Raw genomic sequence first — 26,316 nt, forward strand, 5'->3', positions numbered from 1 at the left:
GTGTGTCTGAATGTGAAGCATGTGTATCTCGTGTGTGCAGATGCCCCCAGATGCCAGAAGAGAGCATCCGATCCACTGGTGCTAGGTTATAGTTGTTTTGAGAGCCACTGTAGGTGTTAGGAATTGAATCCAAGTCCTCTGCAAGAGGAGTAAGTGTTCTTAATGGCTAAGCCATTTCTCCAACCCTAAAAGACTTTTTAAAAGATGGTGGTGACCCATGCCTTCAGTCCCAGCACTTGGGAGGCAGAGGCAGTGGATCTCTGTGAGTTCGAGTCCAGCCTGGTCTACAAGAGCTAGTCCCAGGACAGCCTCCAAAGCCACAGAGAAACCCTGTCATGAAAAACAACAACAGCAAAATGAAATTCCCAGTCTGGAGCTATATTTCAGTGGTATACACTTGTTCAAATGTAATAGGCTATGTATTTGATATCCAGTATTACAAACACTAACATGATCTCATTTTGTTATATCAGATTAGCTAACACTTATTTAAGACAATGCTTATTTTTTATTGAGCATAATTTGGAGTGTTGATTCACATACTTCCATGCCCAACCTTACAACTAACATTTCAAAAGGACATTTATTATTATTTCATATGGCATGTGTGTGCATGTGTGTGTACAAGCATGCAGTGTACATGAGTTCAGAGGACTTTTCATAGTTGGCTCTCTCTCCTTCAATCTTTATATGCATTCCAGGGATCAAACTCAGGTTGCAAGATTTTCCTAATTTTCTCTCTCCTGTTGTGATAAGCACCATTGCCAAAGCAACCTGGGAAGGAAAGGGTTTACTCGGCTTATATATCCATGTTACAGTCCATCAACCAGGGAAGCCAGGGTAGGCACTCAAGCAGGCAGGAAGTGCAGCGGAAGCCGTAGAAGAATGCTGCTTACAGAGCTGCTCCATATGGCTTGCTCAGTTTGCTCTACAGCCCAGGACCACCTGCTCAAGGATGGCACTGCTCCCAGTGGACTGGGCCCTCCCACGTCAACCATTAATCAAGAAAATGTCCCACAGACTTGCCTACAGACACTGATGCAGGCATCTTAGTTTTTTAAAATAATTTTAAAATTTTATTTTATGTGCATTGGTGTTTTGCCTGCATGTATGTCTATGTGAGGGTGTCAGTTCTTGGAGTTACAGTTGTTGGCTGCCATGTGGGTGCTGGGAATTGAACCCTGGATCCTTTGGAAGATCAGTCAGTGCTCTTACTGTTGACCCATCTCTCCAGCCCCGCAGGCATCTTCTTAATTAAAGCTCACTCTTCTAGTTTGTGTCAGGTTGTTGAAATACAAAACAACAAATAAAAACAAAACAAACCCAGTACACAGGATTGTACATCGCATGCTTCATCTGCTGACCCAATTTGCTGATCCCAAAGCTAACATCTTTTGACTATTATATATTCATACTAACCATTTAAGAATACCATGTTAAGCTTGGCATGGTGGCCCATGCCTTTAATTCCTGCACTGGAAAGGAAAATGCAAATGGATGTCATTGAGTTCAAGGTCCTTGTGGTCTATAACAGCCAGGGCTACATAGAAAGACCCTGTCCCAAAAATAAGCAAACAAAATAAAAAAGCAATGATAAAAATAAAATTATATCACCCTATCCTTATAAGGACATGAGATTGAAAATAAAATTTTTTTGTTTGTTTGTTTTATCGAGACAGAGTTTCTCTGTGAAGCTTTGTAAACCAGACTGGCCTCGAACTCACAGAGATCCACCTATCTCTGCCTCCAGAGTCCTAGGACTAAAGGTGTGTGCCACCACCGCCCAGCAAGATTCATTTATTTATTATTTTAAACTTTATTTTATATATTTTTATTTTATATGCATTGGTGTCTCATCTGAATGTGTGTCTGTGTTGAGGGTTTCAGGTCTCCTGGAATTGGAGTTACAAACAGTTATAATTCTATATGGGTGCTGGGAATTGAACTGAACCTAGGCCTTCTGGAAGAATAGCCAATGCTCCTAACCGCTGAGCCATCTCTCTAGTCCCCAAGATTTATTTTTATATATGCATGTGATGTGTGTGTCTGTGTGTGTGTGTGTGTGTGTGTGTGGGTGGGTGGGTGTGTGTGTGTGGGTGCCTGCAGAGTCCAGAAGAAGGTGTCACAACCCCAAGAGCTAGGATTATGGACCGATGTGGGTGCTGAAAAAAAAAATCATTGAGGACTGGTAACTGCTAAGCCATCTTTCCAGACCCCAAACATATTTTATGGAGGAAGAGCCATCAAACCACATTATTTTTGTAAAAGTCAAGTTTATCTAGAAATGTTTGTACAAAGTAAAATTCTCTTTTGAAGTGTTTTGTCCCTGAATCTTGCCGAGAATATGCAATTGTGTGAGTCCCACTATAATTAAGATATAGGACAGTTCCATCTTCCAGTCCCCCGTGTGTCTGTGTGCTCACTCTCGTATTCCTTCCTGAAGCCCCTGGCAACTACTGACCTGATTTCTGTCCCTATCGTTTTGACTTTTCAAGAATCTTGTATACACTAGGTGTTGTGGCACATTCCTGTAATCTTAGTAGTTTGGACGGTAAGGATAGGAAGATAAAGAGTTTGAGACCAGCCTGGACAGCCTAGGCTACCACATGGAGATCCTGCCATAAAAATAAAATGAGAAAATCATAGAAATGAATCATCAAGACCTGGCTTCTTTTGTTTAACACAAAGAAAGATTTTAAGACTGATTGATGAAGGTTGGGTTATATGTATGAGGGGGATATCTGGAGACTGGGTATTTGTGTGTATAGAGGGATGTCTGGGACATAGCTTAGTTGGTTAGGGTTCTTTTATAGTATACACAAAGGTCTGGGTTCCATCCCTAGTACCCCATAAGCCATTTGATGTATGACTTGAGAAGTACTTGAGAAGTGGAGGCAGAAGGACCAGAAGTTCAAAGTCATCTTCAGCAACAAATAGCTAGCTCAAAGTCATCTTAGGTACATTCAATGGAGGTGGGAGAGTTGGGGGTGGGTGGGGTGGGATGGCTCAGTAGACAAAGTTGCTTGATGTCAAGCTAAAGACCAGAGTTTGATTCCTGGAACCCATATGATGGAGGAAAGAACTGTCTTCTACAAGTTGTCCTCTGACCTCTATACTCACACTGTAGCACCTGACACTGCCCCTGCTCTACAAACAACAAACTGAATAACAAACAGATAAAAGAGTCATTCAGGGAAGTCATGTATGATGGCACATATCTATAATTTCAGTACCTGAGGCAGGAGGATTAACATGATTTCAAGATTAGCCTGGGCTATATAGTACCAGGTCTGTCCAGACTCATAAAGCCAAAAAGCTTAATGTGATGGCACACACCTGTAATTTAAGCACTGAGGAGACAGATGCAGAATGATCAGGAGTTTAAGCTCATCCTTAGCTCCATAGTAAGCTCAAACTCAGCCTAGATTGCATGAGATTGTCTCAAAAGTCCAAGTGGGGGAGATTTATCCAGGACCAGGTGTGGTGCCTTGTACTGGAACACTCTCATTGTTTACAAGGGCCCAGGCTTAACCTCTAGCACAACACACACATCTATAAAAAGATTCACTCAGTGTGATGTAGCTATCATTTGCCTCTCTTCATTGGGATAATATTCCATCCTATAGTTGAATCACATATATTTATCCACTTACCAGCTAACATATATCTGGTATATTTACAATGTTTAACAATTATGAATAAAGTCAACATAAATTATTGCATCAAATTTTTTTTCTGCAAAAGGTTTAAGTGGGAAAGGGAATAGAAGGATAGGGTGGGTTAACCAAAACTAAGGATATATGAAAAAGCCTATGGAAACCTATGCTTCTGCAAGCTAGTTAAAAACTGTAATTTTTTTTTTTTTTAAAAAAGAGGAGTTCTAATAGATGTATGTTTCCTGGGTAGATAATGCTGCTGCCAGGAGACCTGGATTATTAAACTAAAACCAAGTGGGATACCTCTCTACAAGTTGGTCTGGGAGGCTCTAGGGTCCCCCTAAGACAACAAAAGCTATTGTCATCGACCTTAGTGGCCTACCAGAACTAAATTATAAACCTTATTGCTGAAGACACAATGCAACCTGGGTTGCAGAGCACAGAGAAATCAAGGTGGAATTGACCTGAAAACCCCTTCTCTGCTTGCCAACTTTCATAGTACCAGAAGGTGCTATGTGCCCTGCTGGAGGAAGACAGCCTTGGCTACATAGTGGGTTTGAGACCAGCCTGGGCTAGCTAACACCTTGTCTCTATCACCAGAAAAAAATGTTAACAAAAGTGTCTTGACAGTTAAAGGAACTCATCCACAGCCTCAAGACCTGAACTGGATCTTGTAGTGAGATAGTCCTTCTGTGGCACTAACCACGCCCATTGTGGGGTGGAGCCATGGGCGGAAGTGACCTGTGGAAGGAAGTTGGAGGAAGAGCCAGGAAAAGCTCTCTTGCTGGCCGGACTCTGACAGGCGAGCATAGGGTGGAATTTCCTGGTGTTCATCTGTCTAGGTTGTAAGTTATTTCTTCCTGAATAAACATCTGTTCGTCCTATTTGTTTATCCTGATCCTTATTTAACCGCAATAGGATCTCCCATATAAAGTTGGAAAGAAAGAACCTGCTCTATGCAGTTATTCTCTGACTCTTCACCTGTGTGATGGCACTGTGTTCCCAGATGCCATAATTCACACACAAAATAATAACAAATCAAATATTTGAAAAATTTTTAAAAAATGTATGTGACTGGGTGGTGGTGGCACATACCTTTAATTACTGCATTTTCGAGCCAGAGACAGGTGGATCTCCGTGAGTTTGGGGCCAGTCTGGTCTACAAAGAGAGATTTCCAGCATAGCCAAGGCTGTTACACAGAGAAACCCTGTCTCAAAAAACCACACACACACACACACACACACACTCACACACACACACACACACACACACATATGAATGTTGCCTGGGTATAGGTATGTTCACCATGTATGTACAGGTGCAACTGGAGGCCAGAAGAAGGCATCAGTTCCCCTGGTCCTGGAGTTTGTAGGTCACCCATGTAGGTGTTGGGACTCAGACCTTATATAGAGGACCCAGGTTCAACACATTATTGATTTTCAATAAATACTAAAGCGCCTTCTCAGAGATCCAATTTGTCTCTTCTCCTCCTCTTCCTTCTTTTCTTCTTAAGAAAGGGTCTCACTACATAGCCCTGGCTGTCCTGGAACTCATTCTATAGACCAGGCTGGCCTCAAACTCAGAGATATCTGCTTGCCTCTGCCTCACCAGTGCTAGGATTAAAGGTGTGTACCACCATGTCCTACGTAAAAATAAATATATTTTTTAATGTCAAGAAGAGTGGGAAAAATTGCCAATATCCCTTACATATTGTTGGTTTATTGCACTTTGAAAACAGAAAAATGAAGATTTAGGATCCAAGAGCATGAATGTTTGGACCTCCCTCAAAAGTGGTCACATAGCCCCATTTTGCTGTGTGAACTAGCCACAGCCTTGCAAAGTTTATTCTATAAAAATATAATGTGAGTTCCTTCCTTTAGCATGTTTCTTAACTTCAATGAGAAGAGAAAATATTATTAAGTATTCCAAATATGTGTCCCAGGCTGGCCTTAAACTTGTGGTAATCCTTCTGTCTCAACTTCCTGAGTATTAGGGTTACAGGTGTATACCACCACATTCCAAACATTTTCCTCCCAATTTATTTAGTTTATGTATATCAGTGTTCAGCCTGCTTGTGTGTCTGCCCTCTATAATATGTTTGTGCTTGGTACCGGAGGAGGCCAGAAGAGGCTGTGAGATCCTTTGGAACTGGAGATACAGATGGTTGTGAGCCTCCATGTGGGTGCTTGGAATCAAACATCTCTCCAGACCTGCTTTTTTTTTTTTTTTTAATATTCAATAAAACATAAGGAATTAGTGAGATGTCTCAGCAGATAAAGGTTCTTGCCATCAGCTGGGCAGTGGTGGAGTGGTGGCATACACGTTTAACCCCAGCATCCCAGCACTCTTGGAGGCAGAGGCATGGGAAACTCTGTGAGTTCGAGACCAGCCTGGTCTACAAGAGCTAGTTCCAGGACATTCGTCTCCAAAGCCTCAGAGAAACCCTGTCTGGAAAAACCAATTTCCACCAAGCATAATGACCTGAATTCAATCCCTGGGGACCCCACATGATAGAAACGTTGATAACATTCACATTTCAGACTGTTTTACCTTTGAATGAAAACATTCCCTATCAGCTGCCAAGTACTGTTATATCAATTACACGCTGTCCATAAAATTAGATTTATGACAGGTTTCCGAGGACTTTTTTGAAGCTGTCCACGAGAAGGCCTGACTCTACTGAAGGCAGAACTAGCGCTGTAGCCTCAAGGTCCTGCCTTCCCTCGGAGTCTTTCTCTGCCACGTCCCTGCCTCTGCCGTTAGCTGGTGAACAGAATAAATGATGTGCAGCGCCGGGTGGGACAATGGGGCTGATTCATGGCTTGAGAAAACGGAATTGTCGCTAAGCAAACACTGGCCTTACTTTTTACTGGGGACACTGCAACGTTAAGCTGAAAGCATCTTGTTTGGATTCTTCCAACCACTGGGTAAGCATTTAAATGAGAGAGGCAATATGGGCCTCTCCGGGTCCCCTGGGGAGCTGAAAATAATCCTGAGACACCCTGACAATGCTTCCGATCTTTGTAAGTAGGCAGGGAGAGGTTATTCAAACAGCTGTTAATTTCATTAAGAAGCCTCATTTTAAGGTCCCAGAGCAAGCATTTCTTTTTATGCCAGGATTATCTTCAGCTCTTTTTATTTGCATTCACTCTGGTTGGCTTAGTTTGTGTGTATGGGTTAAGCATTGGTGCTTTGGTTGCGCTTCCACAAGAATGCACCTTTAGAATAGACCAGTCTCCTCACCCCCACATTTCACCTTCCGCCTACGGATATCTAATTGTTCTAGCCCTGTTGGGTGAAACCAACCTATACTTAACTTCTTTGCCACGTTATATTGTAGATGATATGAATAGAACACCCATGTGCATAAGCAGAAAAGAGGTATGGTTTTTCCCTGTGTAAAAGAATGGTTCGTGGCCTGAACTCTCACACCCTCCATAGTCCCCCAGTGGAAGGAAATGTGCCATTATCTCTTCCATATTCCTGGTGCTGACTGTATTTACAATGTACAGCAGGATCCGTCCTCCCCCCATCCCCCCTCTCCCATCCTTCCCTCTTCCCTCTCCTCTCCTCCCCCGCCTTATTTGTGGTACTGTAGATTGAACCTAGGCCCTCACACACTCTAGGCAAGTATTCTAACACTGAACTATATCCCAAGCCAGTCTATTCCTACAGGATATTTTTCTTTATTGAATTCTATTAAAGCCTTTTTTTGTTGTTGTTACTGAAAAGGATAACCACATAATAGTTCTGTTGTTTCTTTTTAGTTCAGTTAATAATGAAATTATATATATTAGATTTGTTTTTTTCTTTTGTTTTGTTTTTTTGTTTTTCAAGACAGGGTTTCTCTGTGGCTTTGGAGGCTGTCCTGGAACTAGCTCTTGTAGACCAGACTGGTTTCGAACTCACAGAGATCCACATGCCTCTGCCTTCTGAGTGCTGGGTGGTTAAATATAGATTGTTAGATTTAATATACTAATATGTTCCTGAGCACATTTGTATTAATAAAAAAAAATACATAGTTTTCTGGGTGGTGGTAGCACACCCATTTAACTGCTGCATTTAGGAGGTAAAGGCAGGTGGATCTCTGTGAGTTTGAGGCCAGCCTGGTCTACAGAATGAGTTCCAGAGCAAGCTCCAAAGCTACAAAGAGAAACCCTGTCTCCTGTCTTGAAAAAAACAAAAACAAGACCCCACATAGCTTAAGTTCAAGAGTGTAGCTCCATTATAGAATGCTTGACTAGCATGTCCTGTGTTGAATTCTGAATCCCCCCTCTATATATGTATATGTACACACATATATTTAATATATATACATATACACACATATGTATGTATATTTACTATCTTAATCATTTTAAATTGTGAAGCTCAATAATGTCTTATTATGTTTTCCTATTTACTTTATTTTTAACTGTGTATGCATGTGTGTGTGCATTCTTGAGTGCCTGTGCACACAGGTACCTACAGAGGCAGGAAGAGGGCATCAGAGCCTCTGGAACTGGGATTGCAGGTGGGCTGTGATCTGCCTGACGTGGATACTGGGAACTGAACTCTGGTCTTCCACAAAAGTAGTAAGTGTTCCTTTTTTTTCTTTTTCGAGACAGGGTTTCTCATGCTGGGCGGTGTTGGCGAACTTTTTTAACCCCAACACTCTTGAGGCAGAGGCAAAAGGATCTCTGTGAGTTCGAGACCAGCCTGGTCTATAAGAGCTAGTTCCAGGACAGCCTCCAAAGCCACAGAGAACCCCTGTCATGAAAAACAAACAGAGAGAGAGAGAGAGAGAGAGAGAGAGAGAGAGAGAGAGAGAGAGAAAGAGAGAGAAACAGGATTTATCTGTATAGCTTTGTAGACCAGGCTGGCCTTGAACTCACAGAGATCCTCTGTCTCCTGAGTGCTGGGATTAAGCCCCCCTCACACTCCCATCCCCTCGTGGCTGTAGTAAATGTTCTTAACCTCTGCGCTATCTTTAAAATTATTTTACATTGCTGGGCAGTAGTGGCACACTCCATTAGTCCCAGCACTCTGGAGGCAGAGGCAAGCAGATCTGTGAGTTCAATGATACTCTAGGCTACAGAGTAAGTTCCAGGCCAGGCACCAAAAGAAAAAATAAAATAAAATAAATTACATTTTATTAGATTTCTTCATTTGTGTGTGCATATAATTTTTTATTACATTGATATTAATTTGTTTTGTGTACCTTTGTGTGTGTTGTTTCTGCCCCCATATGCCATGACTCCAGTGAGGAGGTCGGACGACAACCTTCTAATATCCATTGGTAACAAATGTCTTAACCACTAACCTCTCCAGCCCCAGCCCCAGTTTAGTAATTTTTTTTTGAGGGGGGGTTTGAGGCAAGGTTTCTCTGTGTAGCTTTGGAGCCTGTCTTGGAACTCACTCTGTAGACCAGGCTGGTCTCAAACTCAAAGAGATTCTCTTGTCTCTGCCTCTCAAGTGCTAGGATCAAAGGCATGCACCGCCACTGCCCAGCAGCAATTGTTTTATAACCTCATTGCTGTACACAGGTCCAGAACTTTTTCATCTTTCACAACCTAAACTCTACATTCACTAAAACAACTCTACTATCCCTACTATGGTTACTTGACTTTCTGATTCTGTGCATTAATTAAATTATTTAATCACTGTAAATATTATCTTTGATATATTAATACTATATCACTATCATATCTCACTATGTTATCTGCCCTGGAGCTCACTGTGTAGACCAGGCTAACCTCAAACTGACAGAGATCCAACTGCCTCTGCCTCCCCAGTACTGGTGAAAGGCGTAGGCCACCACATCTGGCCTTAGACTACTTTCTCCCTCTCAATAAGTTCTCCTGTATCCCAGGCTGGCCTCACATTCATAGGTAACTGATGATGACTCTGAACCCCTGGTACCCTTGTCTCCATTTCCCAAGTGTTGGGGTTATAGGTGTAGATCACCACATCTGTTTTTTTCAGTGCCAGAGACCAAACCCAAGATTTCCTGCATGTTAAGCAAGGACTTCACTGATGGAGTACATTGTCAGTCACCCCCCTACCTTTTGTTTATTTAAATATTTGTTTATTGTTACTTGTACATGTGTATGTGCTTTTTGGAATTGGAGTTACGGGTGGCTCTAAGTCATTATGTGGGTTCTCTGCAAGAGCAGCAATGCTTTTAATCATCTCTCTAGTCCCCCACCATTTGTTTTTTCTCCTTGGGGGCCAGGCCCAGTGGCACACACCTGTAATTTCAACACTCAGGAGGCAGAGGCAGAAGATGACTGCAAGTTTAAGACCAGCCTGGTCAAGGATGCAAATGAGACCCTTTCTCAAAACAAAATCTCTCCCCTTAAAAGTTGGTGGCACATGCCTTTAGTCCCAGCACTCGGGAGGCAGAGGCAGGCAGATCTCTGTGAGTTGGAAGCTAGCCTGATGTACAGAGCTAGTTCCAGACAGGCTCTTAAGCAATGCAGAGAAACCCTGTCTTGAGAAAACAAACAAACAAAAGACAAGAAACAAACAAAAAAAAAAAAACTTAAAATACTGGGATGAAAAGGAATAAATAAATAAAACCTATCACATGGTGGGCATGAGCTGCACACCTGAAATTCTAGCACTTAGGGCATGGAGTCAGGAAGACCAGGGGTTCATGGCCAGCCTTATCTACAAGTGGAGACTGAGATCAGCCTGGACTACGTTGGAAATATCGGATATGGCTGAGAGTGGCGCCGTGCCTGTAATTCCAGCACTCAGGAGGCTGAGGCAGGAAGATTGAAAGTTTAAAACCAGGAGCTGTAGAGATGGCTCAGCAATTAAGACTGGAAAAAAAGCAAGGACACCCATCTCTCCCATCTCTTCTTTCCAACACTGTACTGGATTTACAGGCATCGAGGAAGGCAAGGCAGAAACGAGCAGCACATCAATAGGTACAGAAACAAAATTGCTGGTATTTATATGCATGGTTGTATATAGAAAACACTTGTGTCTGTTCCCTTCTCCAAAGTCCTTGTAGAACTAACAACTAAATTTAACAAGATCACAAAATGTAAGGGCCATCTCACTGGGTACAGACGCTGGCTGGAAAGGCTGATGGCCTGAGCTTGTTCCCCAGAAATCCAACTCTTGAAAGTTGTCGTCTAACCTTCTTCATATGTGCACTGTCCTGGTACACCACACACAAACACATACAAAATAAACCAATGAAAACAATTTTAAGTTTTGTGAGGGGTGTTTCAAGACAATGGTTTCTCTGTGTAGCTCTGGCTGTCCTAGAACTTGCTCTGTAGACCACTCTGGCCTCAAACTCAGAGATCTGTCTGCCTCTGCCTCTTGAGTGCTGGCACTAAAGGCATGTGCCACCACACTCAGCTGCAAACACTTTTTTTTTTTAAATATAAGGGCAATATATACAGACCAGTTACATTAGCAATTAAGTATTAGAGAACATTTGTAACAGTAACAAAGCCTATCATATCAAGGAATGACTCCAGTGAGAGTTGTGTAGCATCTTCTAACTAAAAATTGAGAGAGATTAAAGGCTACTTTTTTTTTTTTTTTTTTTTTTTTTGACACAGGCTCTCACAACTTGTGGGAATCCACTCTCTTCTTCCACTATGTGGGTCTTGGAGATAGACTTGGTAGCAAGCACTTTTACCCTCTGATCCATCTAACATTTTTAACTTTTGAATCACATGGTCTAAGAAAAATCATGATTTTACACAGACAACAGGCTCGTATCCATATTTTATTTGTGCTTAAATGTAACCACCAAGTCTTTCCCCAAAAAAGTTAGATGCTGGTTAAGGAAGACACCTGGCATTGAGCTCTGGCCTCCACACTCTTGCACACACAGATGTACACATGAATACATGCTTACATATGCACATACACAAACAAACAAAACACCCCCACAAAACAACAATAACAACAACAAAAAGCTTCTATTGGTTGAAGGGGGGAAGAAAATGAGAGCCAGGCACAGTGATGCTGTAAACCCTGCAACTTGGACATGCAAATAGGAGGACCAGGAGTTCAGACTCATTTTCAGCTACAGAGTGAGTTTGGGACCAGCTTGTGCTACATAAGACTCTGCTTTCCATACCCCCAAATAAAAGCCTAGGGAGATAGCTCAGTTGGTTAAGTGTTTACTATGCGTTTAACTCAGTTAATAAGGAACTGAGTTTGATTCTATTAGCATTATGCTTGTTTTGTGGCACAGGCTTTTTTTTTTTTTTTTTTGAGACAGGGTTTCCCTGTATTGTATTGGAGGCTATATCCTGGAACTAGATCTTGTAGACCAGGCTGGTCTTGAACTCACAGAGATCTGCCTGCCTCTGCCTCCCAAGTGCTGGAACTAAAGGTGTGGGCCACCACCACCTGGTGATGGTGGCACAGGCTTTTAATCCCAGTGCTGGTGAGTGGTGAGGTTGAGCAGGGCAGACCCATGTAGTTCACCTAGTCTAGTTGGTGAGTGGAAGACACACCTGACACATATAAATCAACAAGTAATGAATTAGAAGAAGAAATTGAAGTCAGGCATGGTAGTGCACACCTGGAACCCCAGGGGGCATAGAGGTGGGCAAATATCTGAGTCTGAGGCCAGTCTATTCCACATTTCAAAATTCTAGGCCAGCCAAGGCTAAATAATGAGACTCTACCAAAAAACAACACAAAACACAAAACACTACCACAAAAACTAATAACAAGCGATTTAAAAAGAAGAGGAAGAAGTGTAAGCTGTTGAGAAGGTTTTCAAATAACCATTTCCATAACTACTTGTCATATCCAAACGGCTTCTTGAAAATATTGGCTCTAGGGCTGGGGGTGTTGGTCAGTGGTCTTAAATATGCAAAGTAATGAATTCCATTCCTGATAGAGAACAAAGAAGTGGTTGGGGATGTAGTTTAATAGCAGACTGATTGACTAGGATGTGCAAGGCCCTAGGATTCAATTCCTACACTCTCAAGAAAGAGGAGGAGCTGGGGAAGGGAGGAGAAAGAAAAAAGTGAACCTGGTGTGAGTTGTAATTACTGTCAAGAACACAGTGTAGTGGGCTGGAGAGATGACTCAGTGGTTAAGAGCACTGACTGCTCTTCCAGAGGACCAAGGTTCAATAGCCAGCTCCTACATGGCAGCACAGAACTGTCTAACACCAAGATCTGACACCCTCATAACATATATACAGAAGAACATCCCCCATCAAATGACCTCTCTCACAAGGATGAGTTTTATGGCCTAGAAATAATGCTCAAGTTTTAGGGGGAAAGAGTCTAGGATAAGTAAAACATGAATTCTGGAAGATATATTATGGACAGAGCCTGGTTCACCAGACAGCAAAGGATCACCAGGTTGTAGACTATATCCACATCTAGCATTCCATGATGAGGAAAGGTTAAATATCTGTTTCCCAGGCCTGTTTGTGCTCATATGCTCTTTTTGCCCTGTATACAAGTTTGTCTGTGTACCATGTGTCTGCCTGGTGCAGGTGGAAGCCAGAAGAGGGCTTCATATCCTGAGGAACTGGACTTACGGATAGTGGTGAGTTATGACAGCTATGTGGGGTTAGGAATGGAACCTAGGTCCTCTGAAAGAGTAGCCTGTGTTAATTGCTTAGCCATCTTTCTAGCTCCCAATTTAGTGGGATTTGGAGATCTAGGCTTTCCTTTTTCTGTATAGTCAATGCAGGGAGCACTAACAGTAAAGAGGACTTAGAGGGGAAGAGAGCAGAGTCCTGAAGGGAGCCAGGAGCGTTCTCTCCAAAAGATGAAGGTCACTGATTTATAACTACATGCAAAGACAACAGCAGCCTTGTAGATTATGGGGCAAACTCAACTGTCAAGTTGTTCAAAAACCTTACAGATTTTGAGACCAAGGATTCAATCCTCACCACTCACGTGCACACACACATTCACACATATATAGAAACACTATACTTTTTAATAGGCAAAAGTCAAAACTTCCTACTTAATCCATACTACTTCCCGATGGTATATTAATATGGACTATACTATTTGTATATTCTGTGGCAGCCAAATTGAGAAAATGAAACAGTATGATTGGACAAGCCTACAATCCCAGCAAAGACAAAGAATGGTTGTTGTACTCCTGTAATCTCAGCCCTTGGGAGGCTGAGATAGGAGGATCATAAAATTAAGGTCAATTTAGGCTATATAGTAAGCCCCTGTCTAAAAAAAAAAATGGGATCTAAAAAAACAAAGGGATCTAGCTGGGTGGTGGTACACATCTTTAGTTCCATCACTCAGGAGGAAGAGACAGGCAGATCTCTGTGAGTTTGAGGTTTACAGATCTAGTTCCAGGGCAGGTTAAAAAAAAACAATACAGAGAAATTCTGTCTCAAAAAACAAAAACAAACAAAAAAAGGGATCTATGTGAATTCAAGGCCAGTCTGGTCTACAGAGCAATGTCAGGAGGGCTCCAAAGATACACAGAGAAACCCTGTCTCAAAAAAAAATCAACGCCCCCCAAGAGGGAGTTCTGGAGTTCTGTTACCTTCTGTATTGTTTTGTTTTGAGTCTCAATGGCTGTGGCTATATAGCTCAATGAACTATAGAAGGCCCAAATTTAAATCCTACTTTCTCTTGGTTCACTTAGTCTCCCAACCACTGCATTTGGCTTGAGATTGATTAATTCTTATGTTTCTTTGGTATCAATTTTTGAAAAGCCGGCATGTATTTTGCCTATTGCACATCTCAGTCTGCTCTAAGCATATTTTAAATGCCTAACAGTCACATATGGCACATATAGAAAAGAAGAAGAAAATCTATCCAAGTAGAGAGCAAGGGCTCAGCAAAAGAAAACTATATATATAGATATGTATGCACACATGTGTATTGTATGTATGTATGCTGTATGTATGTATGTATGTATAAAATAACTGTGGAAATCAAATTAGGGGAAGAAGAAATGTTACCAGTGTAGCTTAAAAGGGAAAGGAAGAAGATAGCTGAAGGTTGGTAGAGCAAGTTAAGGACAGTTAGAGCTACATAGAGAAACCCTGTCTTGATAAACAATAACAATAAAAACCAACAAAAAATAAAAAACAAACAAAAGCCAAACCCAAAACAAAGAAAAAACAAACTCCAAAACAAAGCAAAACAAAACAAAATCCAAGTATTTTTGTCAGTATGGTACTTAGGTGAATGTTTAGGCAAGGGCAAGTATATTTATCAACACAAAGTATCCAATTTATTTTTTGATTCATTTCTATTGGTTGAGTTACTTTTTCCAATTTTTTTTCATTTATTTATTTATTTTGTTTTTGGAGACAGGGTTTCTCTGTGTAGCCTTGGCTGTCCTGGAACTCAGTCTGTAGACCAGGCTGGCCTTAAACTCAGTGATCCACCTGCCTCTGCCTCCCAAGTGCTGGGATTACAGGTGTGTGCCAACTTCCCGGCCTGTGTTTGTTTCAGTAGCTTTGTTTTTCTTATTAGGATTTTTGTTTACTTGCTGGTGTTTTGTTGTTGTTTGTTTTATTCTTGGTTTTGAGTCAAAGTCTCAAATAGCTCAGGCTACTCTCCAGCTTGGGTTGTCATTGAAGATGATTTTGATCTTCTGATCCTCCTGTCTCCACCTCTTAGATATTGGGATTACAGGCATGTGTCACCATGTTTGATTTGTGCGGTGCTGGGAGATTGAACATAGTCCTTTGCAAATGCTATGCAAACACTCATTCTTCTTTTTTTATTTTTCGAGACAGGGTTTCTCTGTGTAGCCCTGGCTGTCCTGGAACTCACTCTGTAAACCAAGCTGGCCTTGGGTTCACAGAGATCCACCTGCCTCTACCTCCTGTATTCTGGGATTGTAGGTATGTGCCACCATGCCCAGATAAACTATATTAATTTTTAAATGTACCCATGAGAGGAGATAGTCAGCAGTTTTCAAATATTCCGGGGTAGTTCTGCTATTCAGGACTGCTTAACAGTACCATTTGCCCATTTCTCCATGACTTATAATTACTCCATGCCTTTAGTGGGGCAAAGAACAAAAGGAAATTCAAATTTTCCTTCTTAAGGAATTGTTAACCTTTTAGGCATTATAATGGTATTTTGGGTGTTTTTTTTTTTTTTTTCTTTTTCAAGTGCTGTGGTTAAAGGCATGTACCACTACCACCTGGCTGGTTATTTTATTTTATATGTATGAGTTTTCTGTCTACATGTATGTTTGTGCACAGTGTGTATGCATGATGCTCAGTGAGGCCAAAAGATGGCACTGGATCCTTTGGAACTAGAATCACAGAAGTTTGTGAGTCACCATGTGATGCTGGGAATTGAACCTACGTCCTCTGCAAGAGCAAGTACTTTTAACTGCTGAGTCAACTCTCCAACCCTAAATACGACTTTTAAAAACATTCTCAAAATCAAAGGGCAGGGTCAAAAGTGCATGTCCTTCATTTTTTTTTTTTTTTTTTTTTTTTTTTTTTTTTTGTTGTTGTTTGGAGACAGGGTTGCAGGAAACCTGGCTGCCCTTTAACACACTGCATATCTGAGGCTGACCTTGAATTCATGATTCTCCTGTTTATAACTCCTATTTATACCCTTCAACTATGGGCAAGTGCTACCATGCGCTGGGGATTGACCCTAGGGCTTTCAGCATTCTAGATAATCATTTTACCAATCCTAGCTCCTTCTTAGCCAAAAAACCTATTCTAATATTTTTAAAATATGGAATGCTTTATGAACTTGTATATCATCATTATATACGGGTTAATCTTCTCTATTGTTTCAATTTTAGTATATGTGCTGCCAAAATGAGAACTAAAATTCCCAAGTCACAAAGACTTTTTTAAGTTCTCGGAGTAGAGCTCATCCTTTATCTACTAGATATACACTAGCAGGTATAAAGGGAAAGCAAAGATACTTTATGCTTGACCTGTGCAAAGGCATCCTAATGAATTCCATACAGCCTTTTGTATTGTTTATATTAGTACTTTAAATTTTATTTTTAAATTATTATTGTGCATAGGTGGGCATGAGTATGCCAGAGTGTGTGTATGCCATAGGACAATTTGTGGGATTCAGTTTTCTGCTTTCACCAATGGATCTGGGGATAGAACTCAGGTTGTCAGGTTGTCTCCTCAAATGCCTTTACCTGCTGACCCCTTTTCCCTGCCCAAAATTCATTTTCCTAGGTATATTTTAAAGGTTTTGGATTATAAAGGTTCCTTCTCCATTCTCCTTGTACAACTAAGTTGAGAGTCTGACTATTAATTCCCTTTGTTTTTTATGCCCTCCCAGTGTTCATGACACATGAGGATGTCATGAAGCAGAGAAGAATGACTGGTCTAGTTGGATCCACCCACGCTGACATAGCTATGCCTTGTCAGTTGGGTTATAGTTCTCTCCTAGATGGACTTTAACTTATATTACTTTCATGCTCCAGACTTCTTGTCATTCGCTGGTTTCTTTCTCTATGATTTTCACACGCAACACTGGATATTTCTTGTAAATTATAGAAGCTCAAAATAAAGGGTTGAGTTGTTGTAGTTTCACATGAGTGATTTTTCTTTTATTTTATGTGTTCAGATTTATGTTCACATGTGGGAGTTTGCTTGCAAATGTGTGAGGAGGGTCACATCCTTCCTGATTTTTAGCAGGGCCCTGGGGTGTCAAACTCAGGTCCTCATGTTTGAGAGCAAGCACTTTACCTACTTTCCCTATAGTTCATCAGAACAGATTTTTAACATTTTTCTCTTTTTAAATTTTAGAAGACATTTCGGCCAGTGGTGGCGGTGCAGGCCTTTAATTCTAGCCCTCTGGAGACAGAGGCAGGCAAATGAGTTAGAGTTCAGCTTCGTCTATAAAGTGAGTTCCAGGACAGCCAGGGCAGTTACACAGAGAAACCCTGTCTTAAAAAACAAAACAAACAAACAAAAAAGTAATTTTGTTCTCTCCTCAGTAGCAATATTTTTGGAGTGTTTCTTCCAGTAAGCTTATTTGCAGAATTGTTTAAACTAACACTAATTTTCCTGCAGCAATTGAAACAAATGTTTCCATTTTGAAAATGTCTGCTGGAAAAACAGACTTGTTAGATTGTACATGTTTTTTTTTTCCCCTCCCAAGAAACACAATTCAAAATATCTATTAGTAAATGTTGCCTAGGTAGATAGGTTCTAGGTAAGTCCTTATGAATTATGATTAATAGCACAGATGTCCTAATTCTCCATTTTCAGTAGACAAGTGTTTATTAAAATGAATACACTGTTAGCAACTAACTGAAAAACACACAGAGCTGTTAACACAATTGCTTCATGTCAAAGTTAAGCATATGACAGTTTTCTGTTCAGAAAAAATTATAATCCAGGGAGAAAAGTTTAATATTTTCCCCAAAGGAGATATTGCTTTTTGAAGAATTGCTATAAAAATAAAATCTGAAAAAATAAAACCTGATTTTAACTTAGTACATAGTTATGCAATACACAAATTTTATATTTCTTAAGTATAAACACCTGCGATCTCAAAGTCTATAGGAGTTAGGGCTAACGATTTGTATTAAATTGGTGTTTATCAATGTGCTTCCAAGCAATTTTGTTAATTTTTAGAGTATTCATTAAAGAAAGCAAAGAACTGATTTTCTCGGTGGATTAAATGTTAAGCACAACATCAGGCAATATTAAATATTTTAAAAGATAAAAATGAAAGCTGGGTGGAGCCTTAGAATGAAGATGTCCTAGTGTATTGAGTGTTTATTGGCTGGTTTTGGATATAAGTAATAACATCAAGCTCTTGTGCCTCCTTCTGTCCATATTTCTGACTAGAGAATCCTAAAACTGAAACCCTGGACATGACTTTCTAAAGGTTATTTGATTTAGTTTCTTGTGTTGCTGAAGGAAAAAACCCAATCTCTTCAGGCCATTGCCTGCCCCACCCCCTTTATTAAAAACATTTCCAGAGAGAAAGATAACCCATCCCAATACAAACAGAGTGGCTTTGGTACTAGACAACAATGGTAACATGAGTTACCTATGAGATGCATTAATACTGCAACATCTAATTTTCACAGAAGCCTATTCCAATAATCTTTCTTTTTCCCTCTCTTTCAGCAAGTATCCTACTACTGAGCTGCGTTTTTGCCCTTTTAAAAATGATAAATTTAAAAGCTTTTGAGATAGACTGGCAATGGTGGTTCACACTTTTGATCCCAGTACTCACGAGGCGGAGGCAGGCAGATCTCTGTGAGTTCAAGGCTAGCCTGGTCTACAAAGTGAGTTCCATGACAGCCAGGGCTGTTACACAGAGAAACCCTGTCTGGAAAAACAAAATACAACAAAAAACAAAACTTTTGAGTTGCCCAGGTAACCCTTGAACTTGTGATCCTCATTCCATAGTCATTCTAGGCTGGAATTACCAGCCTATGCCACTATGCTTGCTTATTATTTATTTTTTGAGACATTACAAATGTGAGCCACCGTTTAGTACTATTATCATAATTTTAAAAAATTATGTATCTGAGGCTGGCCAAGAACTTCTGATTCTCCTGCCTCCCAAGTAGCTTGGGCAATGAGCCACTCTGTTTGGTTACTAGGTTTATTTTATTCTGATACTGAGGCCAAAAAGAGATATGGTAATTTAGTCAAGGTCACACTCCTAGCCAGCAGTGACATCAGGATTCATACCAGAGACATTAACTCTGTAGCTTCCTAAGCTGCAATGTACAATATTTACCTTCATAAAAGGAAGTAATAAAATCAGTCAAGCCTGAATCTGTATTTTGGGAGAAAACACAAGTGACTAATGAAATATTCTCATTCAATACTTCTTATAAAGATAATATTCTATATTGAATGATTCAGAGCCCCAAACCTACCCTTTCAAAAATCGAGTTTCTCTTTGTGGAATAAATTGACAATTCCCCAGACTTTTCATCAATATTTCAATTCATAATTTAATAAAACACAGACATGCCTTGTAGGGATAAAGTTCCAGGTCTTTCTGTGGACGTCAGTTTCCAGAATCTCTGATGTGTTCCTGTGACTAAGGAAAAGAATAGCTGAATCACATCTACGGGCGATTCCTTCCAATTAAAAATCTGCAACAGAAAGGAAAACAAGGCAGTCCATCTGTCTTTTAACCTCAACAGCTCTTCGACCCACGCCCACCAACCTAATCCTGTCCTTTTGGGTGGGGATGGTGAATAATCCCACAGGCTGTAGGCAGAAAGGAAGCAGCCTGGCCTGGCTCGAGCCAGCTAGGGCCGGGATGCTTGTGCACCAGGGACCCGCTGTTTGCGAGGACCGAGGAGTGAGAGCCAAAGCAGAGCCAGAGCTCGTGATAGGACCCAACAGTCAGACAACACGTCTAGGGCAAAAGGGACTCTTTCGAAGGGTACAGCGGGCAGAGAGTGACAAAACCTGCACCCGCGGAGCAAGCTCGGCTAGCGGCCGGGGTAGAGCATTCAGTCCACCCTGCGGAAGGGAGCGCGGCCCAGGGTCGGCCCAGCCTGCGCATGCGCCTCAGCACCTCCGCTCCCCTCCCTCTTCCTGGCGGGTCTGGGGCGGCGGCAGCGCGGTGACGTCAGGGCGTTGGGGCAGCTCCTGTGACAGACGGAGCTGGAGCGGCGGGGCGGCGGCGGAGTCCGGCGGCCGAGATAGCGAGTGAGGGAGCGAACGAGCAGCGACCCGAGGGTCCAGGGAGCGAGGAGGAGCCGGAGGGGAGTGCTCGGGCGCGAGCGAGAGGACGCGCGAGCGCCGGGCTAGGGCTCGAGCCCCGGAACGGCTGAGGAGCCCGCCCGCGGCCCTCCCCTCCCCCTCCCCGGGACCGGGCCCAGCGCGCCATCCTCCCCCTCCCTCCCTCCCTCCCTCCTTCCTCCCTTCCCTCTCCCTCCCCCTCCCCCGCCGGTGGATGGGAGTGAAGGACGGAAGAGGCCCTGCGGAGGCGGCGGTGCAGTGCTCCGGTAAGGCGGCGACGCTCTGCGCCCTCCCCTCTGTCTCCTCCACCGCGCTCGGGCGGCTGCGGGCCGGGCCGGCGGCCTGACGATGTGGCTGCGCCGGTCCCCTCCCTCCCATTCTCCCCTCCCCCTGCCGCCGCTGCCTCCTCCTTCTTCTTCTCCTCTCCTCGCTCTCAAAATGGCGGCCGCGACGGCCGTTGAGTGAGAGGCACCGAGGAGGGGGGCCTGGCCGGGGAGGGCGCTGCCCCGGCTCTAGTCCTCGGGCCTGGGCTGCGGGCTACTCGGGCCGCCGCGGCTTCACCCGAGGCCTCTCGGGCTGCATCGCCCTCCTGCCGCCGTGACTTAGCAAGAAAAGTATTCTTGGGTGGGAAGGGCGTGGGGAGCAGGTCGCTCTCTGATCTCGGGGAAAGGGCCCAGCCCTCCTGGGCCGGGGAAGCGAGACCCGCAGTCCCCACCCCTCCGCGGTCGGGCGGCTCGCCGCCGGTGCCCTTGCAGCCACCAGGCCTTCCAGGGGTCCGGTTCCCCACCTGTACTTATGTTGGGGGGTCGACTCGAGGAGGATGGCCCGCCTCCTAGGCCCTTGGCTCCCCGGTGCGGTGGTGGTTCAGCCTCTGCGCTCAGTAAAGATCTGCAGCACCCACCCTCCAAATCGGGCAGGATTTTCCTTTTTGCCACTAGCTGCTTGCACGGGAGTTGCCTTTTGACGTTGCTAACTAACACTGAGCTCAGAGGCCCTCTGCCATTCCCTTCATCCCATGTCTCCACTCCATTAGGAAACGCTGTGACTATTTATTTACCCTCTCTAGCCTTCTAGGTGAGAAAATGTTTTTGAGATCGTGGTCTTATTTTTACTACCTCCACAAACACAGCCAGGAGAGATTTTCACTGTCTTGAGATGAGAGAAAGCAAGGTGCCTGGCTTTATTTGTTATTCTGCTTTTTTTTTTTTTTTTTTTCCCTCTTCAGTGACTTAGCAAGAAACTCCTTGGGAGGAGGGCAGGAAATTTTCCGTTGAGGTTGGGGTTGGATCTAATTCCTATCAGTCCTTTGGTTAAGAAATTGTGCTTGAAGAAGAGTACCGGATTTGTGGTCTCATTCTCAATGGGCGATGTCATGCCAAGGATCTCCCCTCCCCCTTTCCTTAGGAGACAGTTTCCAGAAAATAAAAATGTTACTGCTTTCCCGGCCTTTCGTTTCAAGCACATACACCCTAAGATTCACAACCTTTAAAAGATCCAACGACAGAAGGGTCATTTTTAGCAATTCTCTTTTTGTTGTAGGTGGGTTGTTTGTGTGAATTTCTTTTCGGGGGGGGGGTGGGATCTTGGCGAGACCTTGTTTGGGCCTTCATACCAGTAATACTGTCTTCCTTCTTCATTTTGCCACAGCAGTGTTTGCTTAGTATGTCCCCCCCCCCCCTTGCAGTAAAGCTTGATTGCTGCAGGATTCAATCCCTGAATCAGGAATATTTTTAGTTGGGTACGCCAGTAATAATATGTTGAATGTACATTAAAAGCTTTAACTTTAAAAATTGGTTTGGTTTTAAGGTTCTAACTAGCATATTTCTAATGGATGTCGTTCAGGACATAGTTCTGCAGCATAATTGGCAGTTACAAATTGCGGTTTTTATTAAAGCAGAATATGTATTTAGGTAATTTATTCTTTCATGGTCTATTTAAAAGATCATTGTTTGGTTTCAGAGGGAAGGATTTCCTACAATAAATTTAAAGCTGGTATATATAATTTTAAAAGTCAAAGAAAGGAACCCAGCTTCTCACAGAATATTTCTACATGTGTTGGTTTTGATAGAGCACACCCTGTTTTGGTACATTCTCCCATCTCCTTAAAAATGGGTTAATATTTGTGGATGCTATGAACAGCCATTGAGCTGGGAGGACTGGGTGGAGTAAGGGAGCGACAGCAGAAGCTGTGAAATGCTCGATTGCCCTTTCATCGAATTTTCTTCATCCTTAGGATTTGTAAGGTTATTTGATACTAATTGTAGCTACAACAAAGGCATTTCTCTGTTGTAGATCTTAAAAATCTCAGGTTTTCCACCTTTTTTTTTCTTCTTTATCAAGAAGGGCATTGAATTAATTGGAATAAAAGCATCCCTGCTCTGAAACAAGTACTTATTGTCCACCTGTGAATGTGTTTAAAAAGCATATACATATATGCTCTGGTTAATGTTTTTTAATTATTCTAGCCAAATGAGTGTTAAATTAACTACTGCCAAGAATATTTGGCAACAAAAAGCATGGAATATTGCAAAAAAAAAAAATCTAGTTAAGAATACTTGTTTTTAATATTTTTTTTCTTAATGAACATCAAAGATGAGAAAATAAAGAGTGGTTGTTTTGTGTCAAGTGCTCTTTAAATAGACCTTTTCTCTTGTGTTGCCTCTTGCATGGGACTTTTTTGTGTGATAAAAGTATAGTTTAATGTCTGTTCCTTAAAGAATTTTAAATTTGTCAAATAAAATTTTGATGACCTAATGTTTGTAACTTGGGATATATTTTTACAATTTTGTTTAATGTAGTTAAAAAGTAGAAAGGCTATTATGGTGATGGATGAGTGTATTAGGATTAGTATCTATATTGTGTCCCTAGCCCTACCATTTCTAGTTAATGTTGAATCCACACCTCACCCTTGCCCAGGAGGTTACTGAGAATTTGTTGGAGAGTATAATGTATGTGTGCTTGTGTTTCTGGTGTGTGTCAGAATCTTGCTTAGTTTGAAGAAATCAGTTTTAAAAATTATTCACAATCCTATATTTATAAAAACTTGAATGAAGTTGGGATGAATTTCTTTTTTTCACTCGTTCATTTCATGTGTGTTTGTGTGTACCAACTTACAGGGATCACATCTTTTCTACCACCATGTAGGTCCTGTGGATTGAACTCAATCAAGTTAGATTTGATTGTAAACATCTTTATCACTGAGCTATCTTGAAAGATGGGATCTTACTGTAGCCCAGGGTAGGCTTGAATTTGCTGTGGAGCTGGTCCTGACCTTGAGCTCCTGGTAGTTATCTTCTACCTCTGCAAGTGCTGGGATTACAGGACACTGTAGCCTTAACTGGCTTGATAGTCACTCTTTATGTATTGTAATCGGGTCTCTAACTACCTCTTTTTGCCTTAGAAGCCTTATAAGTGTTTTAAAACAGGCGTGTGCTACCATACCACTTTCTGTAGTATTTGGTACCTATTTTTAAGTTATGTTATTTATACAACTTTCTGGCTAAAATGTCTCTAGCATGAAAACTATTTCTGGGAATGAAAAGTCAGTATCTCATAATTGTTGGTTTTCTTGTTCAGAACATCCATGTTGTATTATGTTATATTTAAGAAAATGAAAGTAGACAGGCGGTGGTGGCTCACGCCTTTAATTCCAGCACTTGGTAGGCAGAGGCAGGCTGATCTCTTGAGTTCCAGGCCAGCCTAGTTAACAACTAAGCTCCAAGACAGCAAGGGCTATACAGAGAAAACTTGTCTTGGAAAACCAAGGTGTGTGTGTGTGTGTGGGGGTGGTGGTGAAGGGAGATGGTTTAGCTGCTAAGTTTGACAACATGAGTTTGATCCCCAGTACCCATAAGGTAAACAGAACCATCTCCCACAATTTGTCCTGTGTTTGGCACATGAACATAATAATAAAAAAGGAAAGTAAACGTTGCTGTCTTGGATTATATACAAAGCTGTCTGGATATTTAGCTGTTCATGTGTATAAATGACTTTAATGCTTGTATTTTAAGTATCCAGGAAAAGAGACCTTATTATTTACATCTGGTTCATGCTATTCACAATTGTCTTCTCAGTGAGTTGTAGATAGTGTAGATCACATCATTATTAAGGTAGAACTATCTTTTCTCAGGTTTATTTATTTTTGATTATATGTATATGTGTGTGTAAGTGTTGTAAGTATACTAGTTGTGAGTATTTGCAAGTGACTACAAGTGCTAAAGATGTTGGCTCTCCTGAAGCCGGAGTTCAAGGTGTTTGTGAACTGCCCATGGGTGCTGGGACTTAATCTTTGACCCTCTGTGAGAGTAGCAAGTATTCTGAACCACTGATCTCTCTCTCTCTCTCTCTCTCTCTCTCTCTCTTTACATTATTTAAATATTTTTTTTTTTTGGTGTGTGTGTGTTTATGAGTTGTCTGTGGAGGTGTGAGTACAACTTTCAGGAGTTGGACTCTCTCCTTCCACTGTGAGCCCCAAAGATCAAACTCAGATTGACAGGCTTGGTAGCAAGCACCTTCATTTTCGGAGCCATATTGCCAGTACCAAATGGTAGAGCTATCTTTTCCATTCCAGCTCCTTGAAGGCATAGAGGCAGGTGGATCTTTGTGAGCTCAAGGTCAGCTTGCTCTTCATAGTGACCATCAGACCAGCCAAGGATACATAGTGAGACACCCCCCCCCCCAATGCCTCAAACAAATGAAAAAACCCTCACCAAAAAAAAACTAAAAATAATATAAAAACAAGTACAAAGCAAAATATTATACAAATTGAATATTCAGTTCTAAAGATGTTTTATGATTCTAAAAACTGACTGGAGATAGGGGTATTGGGATTGGAAATCAAGACTTTCCTGTTGAATGTTCTTTACCACTAAGCTACTCCTGGACAAAAGTTTTACTTGCTTCTAATAAAAAATCTCTGTTGCAGTGTATGGTGATGCATGCCTTTAATCCCAGCATTTGGGAGGCAGGAGCAGGTAGATCTCTGAGTTCCAGGACAGCTAGGGCTGTTGGACAGAGAAACCCTGTCTTGAAAACAAACAAAAATAATCATAAAATTAAAAAGTAAATGAAGTCTGTCGTGAAATTATTTTATGACAGATAACCTGTTTTTATATACTTTGGAAAGAATCATTTGAAGTGGAAATTCTTTGCCATTGTTTTGTGCAATATAGCCATTACCTTTTTACTTTATTTAAAATAAAACTAGGTGTTATGAGAAACTGAAGAGAAAGCAAATTTGCTTACAGTCTCAAGATACTTAGCTGTAGAATAAGTTCTAGCTTTTAAAAGCCATGTTGGGAAATGCATATTTCTTTTTTAAATTTCTTTATGATTTTTATATGCTTTGGTATTTTGCCTACATGTATGTCTGTGTGAGGATATCAGACCTTGTAGTTACAGGCAGTTGTGAGCTGCCTGCCATGTGGGTGCTGGGATTTGAACCCAGGTCCTCTGGAAGAGCATTCAGTGCTCTTTAACCGCTGAGCCATCTCTCCAGCCTGTTTTTTCCTTTGTTTGGAAGTTGGGTCTCCCAATAACCCAGCCCTTGAACTCAGAATAAAACTGAGCCTGGACTTTAACTTCTCATCATCTTGCAGCTTTCCAAGAGAAATGGGTATTTCATGAAGAAAGATGCTATAACATACTGTGTAAACATAATGATTAACTTTACTGAAGTTTTTTTGGATTGTTCTAATAATGTTACTGGTTTGGTGTGACAATTTGCAGTCAGTTAAATAGAACTTTAGTTAACTTTATTAATTTTTGTCATTGGCATAGGAGTTAGCATTTTTAGTTGGTATTTGTGCTTTATGGCACAGTCATCATAAGTGCTTACTATTTTGGTTTTTTCTTTTTCAAAATTGGTGACTTGGTTAAAGCAGGATTAATCTGTTGGGGATCTTCTAAATAGTCTCTATTATTTAGCTGTGTCAAATGTCTGACTAGTTTGTCACTATGGAATTTGGTACCCATTTCATCTTTCTCATCTTTTTTAGGTAGATGGGTATGTTCATGTATGAGGTAGTAGC

General features: G+C 41.6%; 1 protein-coding gene and 1 pseudogene across 2 annotated transcripts in view; one reads left to right on the forward strand and one right to left on the reverse strand.

The window, feature by feature from the left end:
* Nucleotides 1-16,319: 16,319 nt before the first annotated feature.
* Nucleotides 16,320-16,419, reverse strand: LOC127219928 (uncharacterized; annotated as a pseudogene).
* Nucleotides 16,420-20,413: 3,994 nt separating this feature from the next.
* Nucleotides 20,414-26,316, forward strand: part of Pafah1b1 (platelet activating factor acetylhydrolase 1b regulatory subunit 1) — a 45,611-nt gene continuing 39,708 nt past the window's right edge. For both annotated transcript variants that reach the window (XM_051180035.1, XM_051180034.1), the window contains exon 1: nucleotides 20,414-20,553. The gene's annotated coding sequence lies outside the window, so the exon portion shown is untranslated. The remainder of the gene's footprint in view (nucleotides 20,554-26,316) is intronic.

The sequence above is a fragment of the Phodopus roborovskii genome, unplaced genomic scaffold (genome assembly GCF_943737965.1).
Source record: "Phodopus roborovskii unplaced genomic scaffold, PHOROB, whole genome shotgun sequence".
Classification (NCBI taxonomy): Eukaryota; Metazoa; Chordata; class Mammalia; order Rodentia; family Cricetidae; genus Phodopus; species Phodopus roborovskii.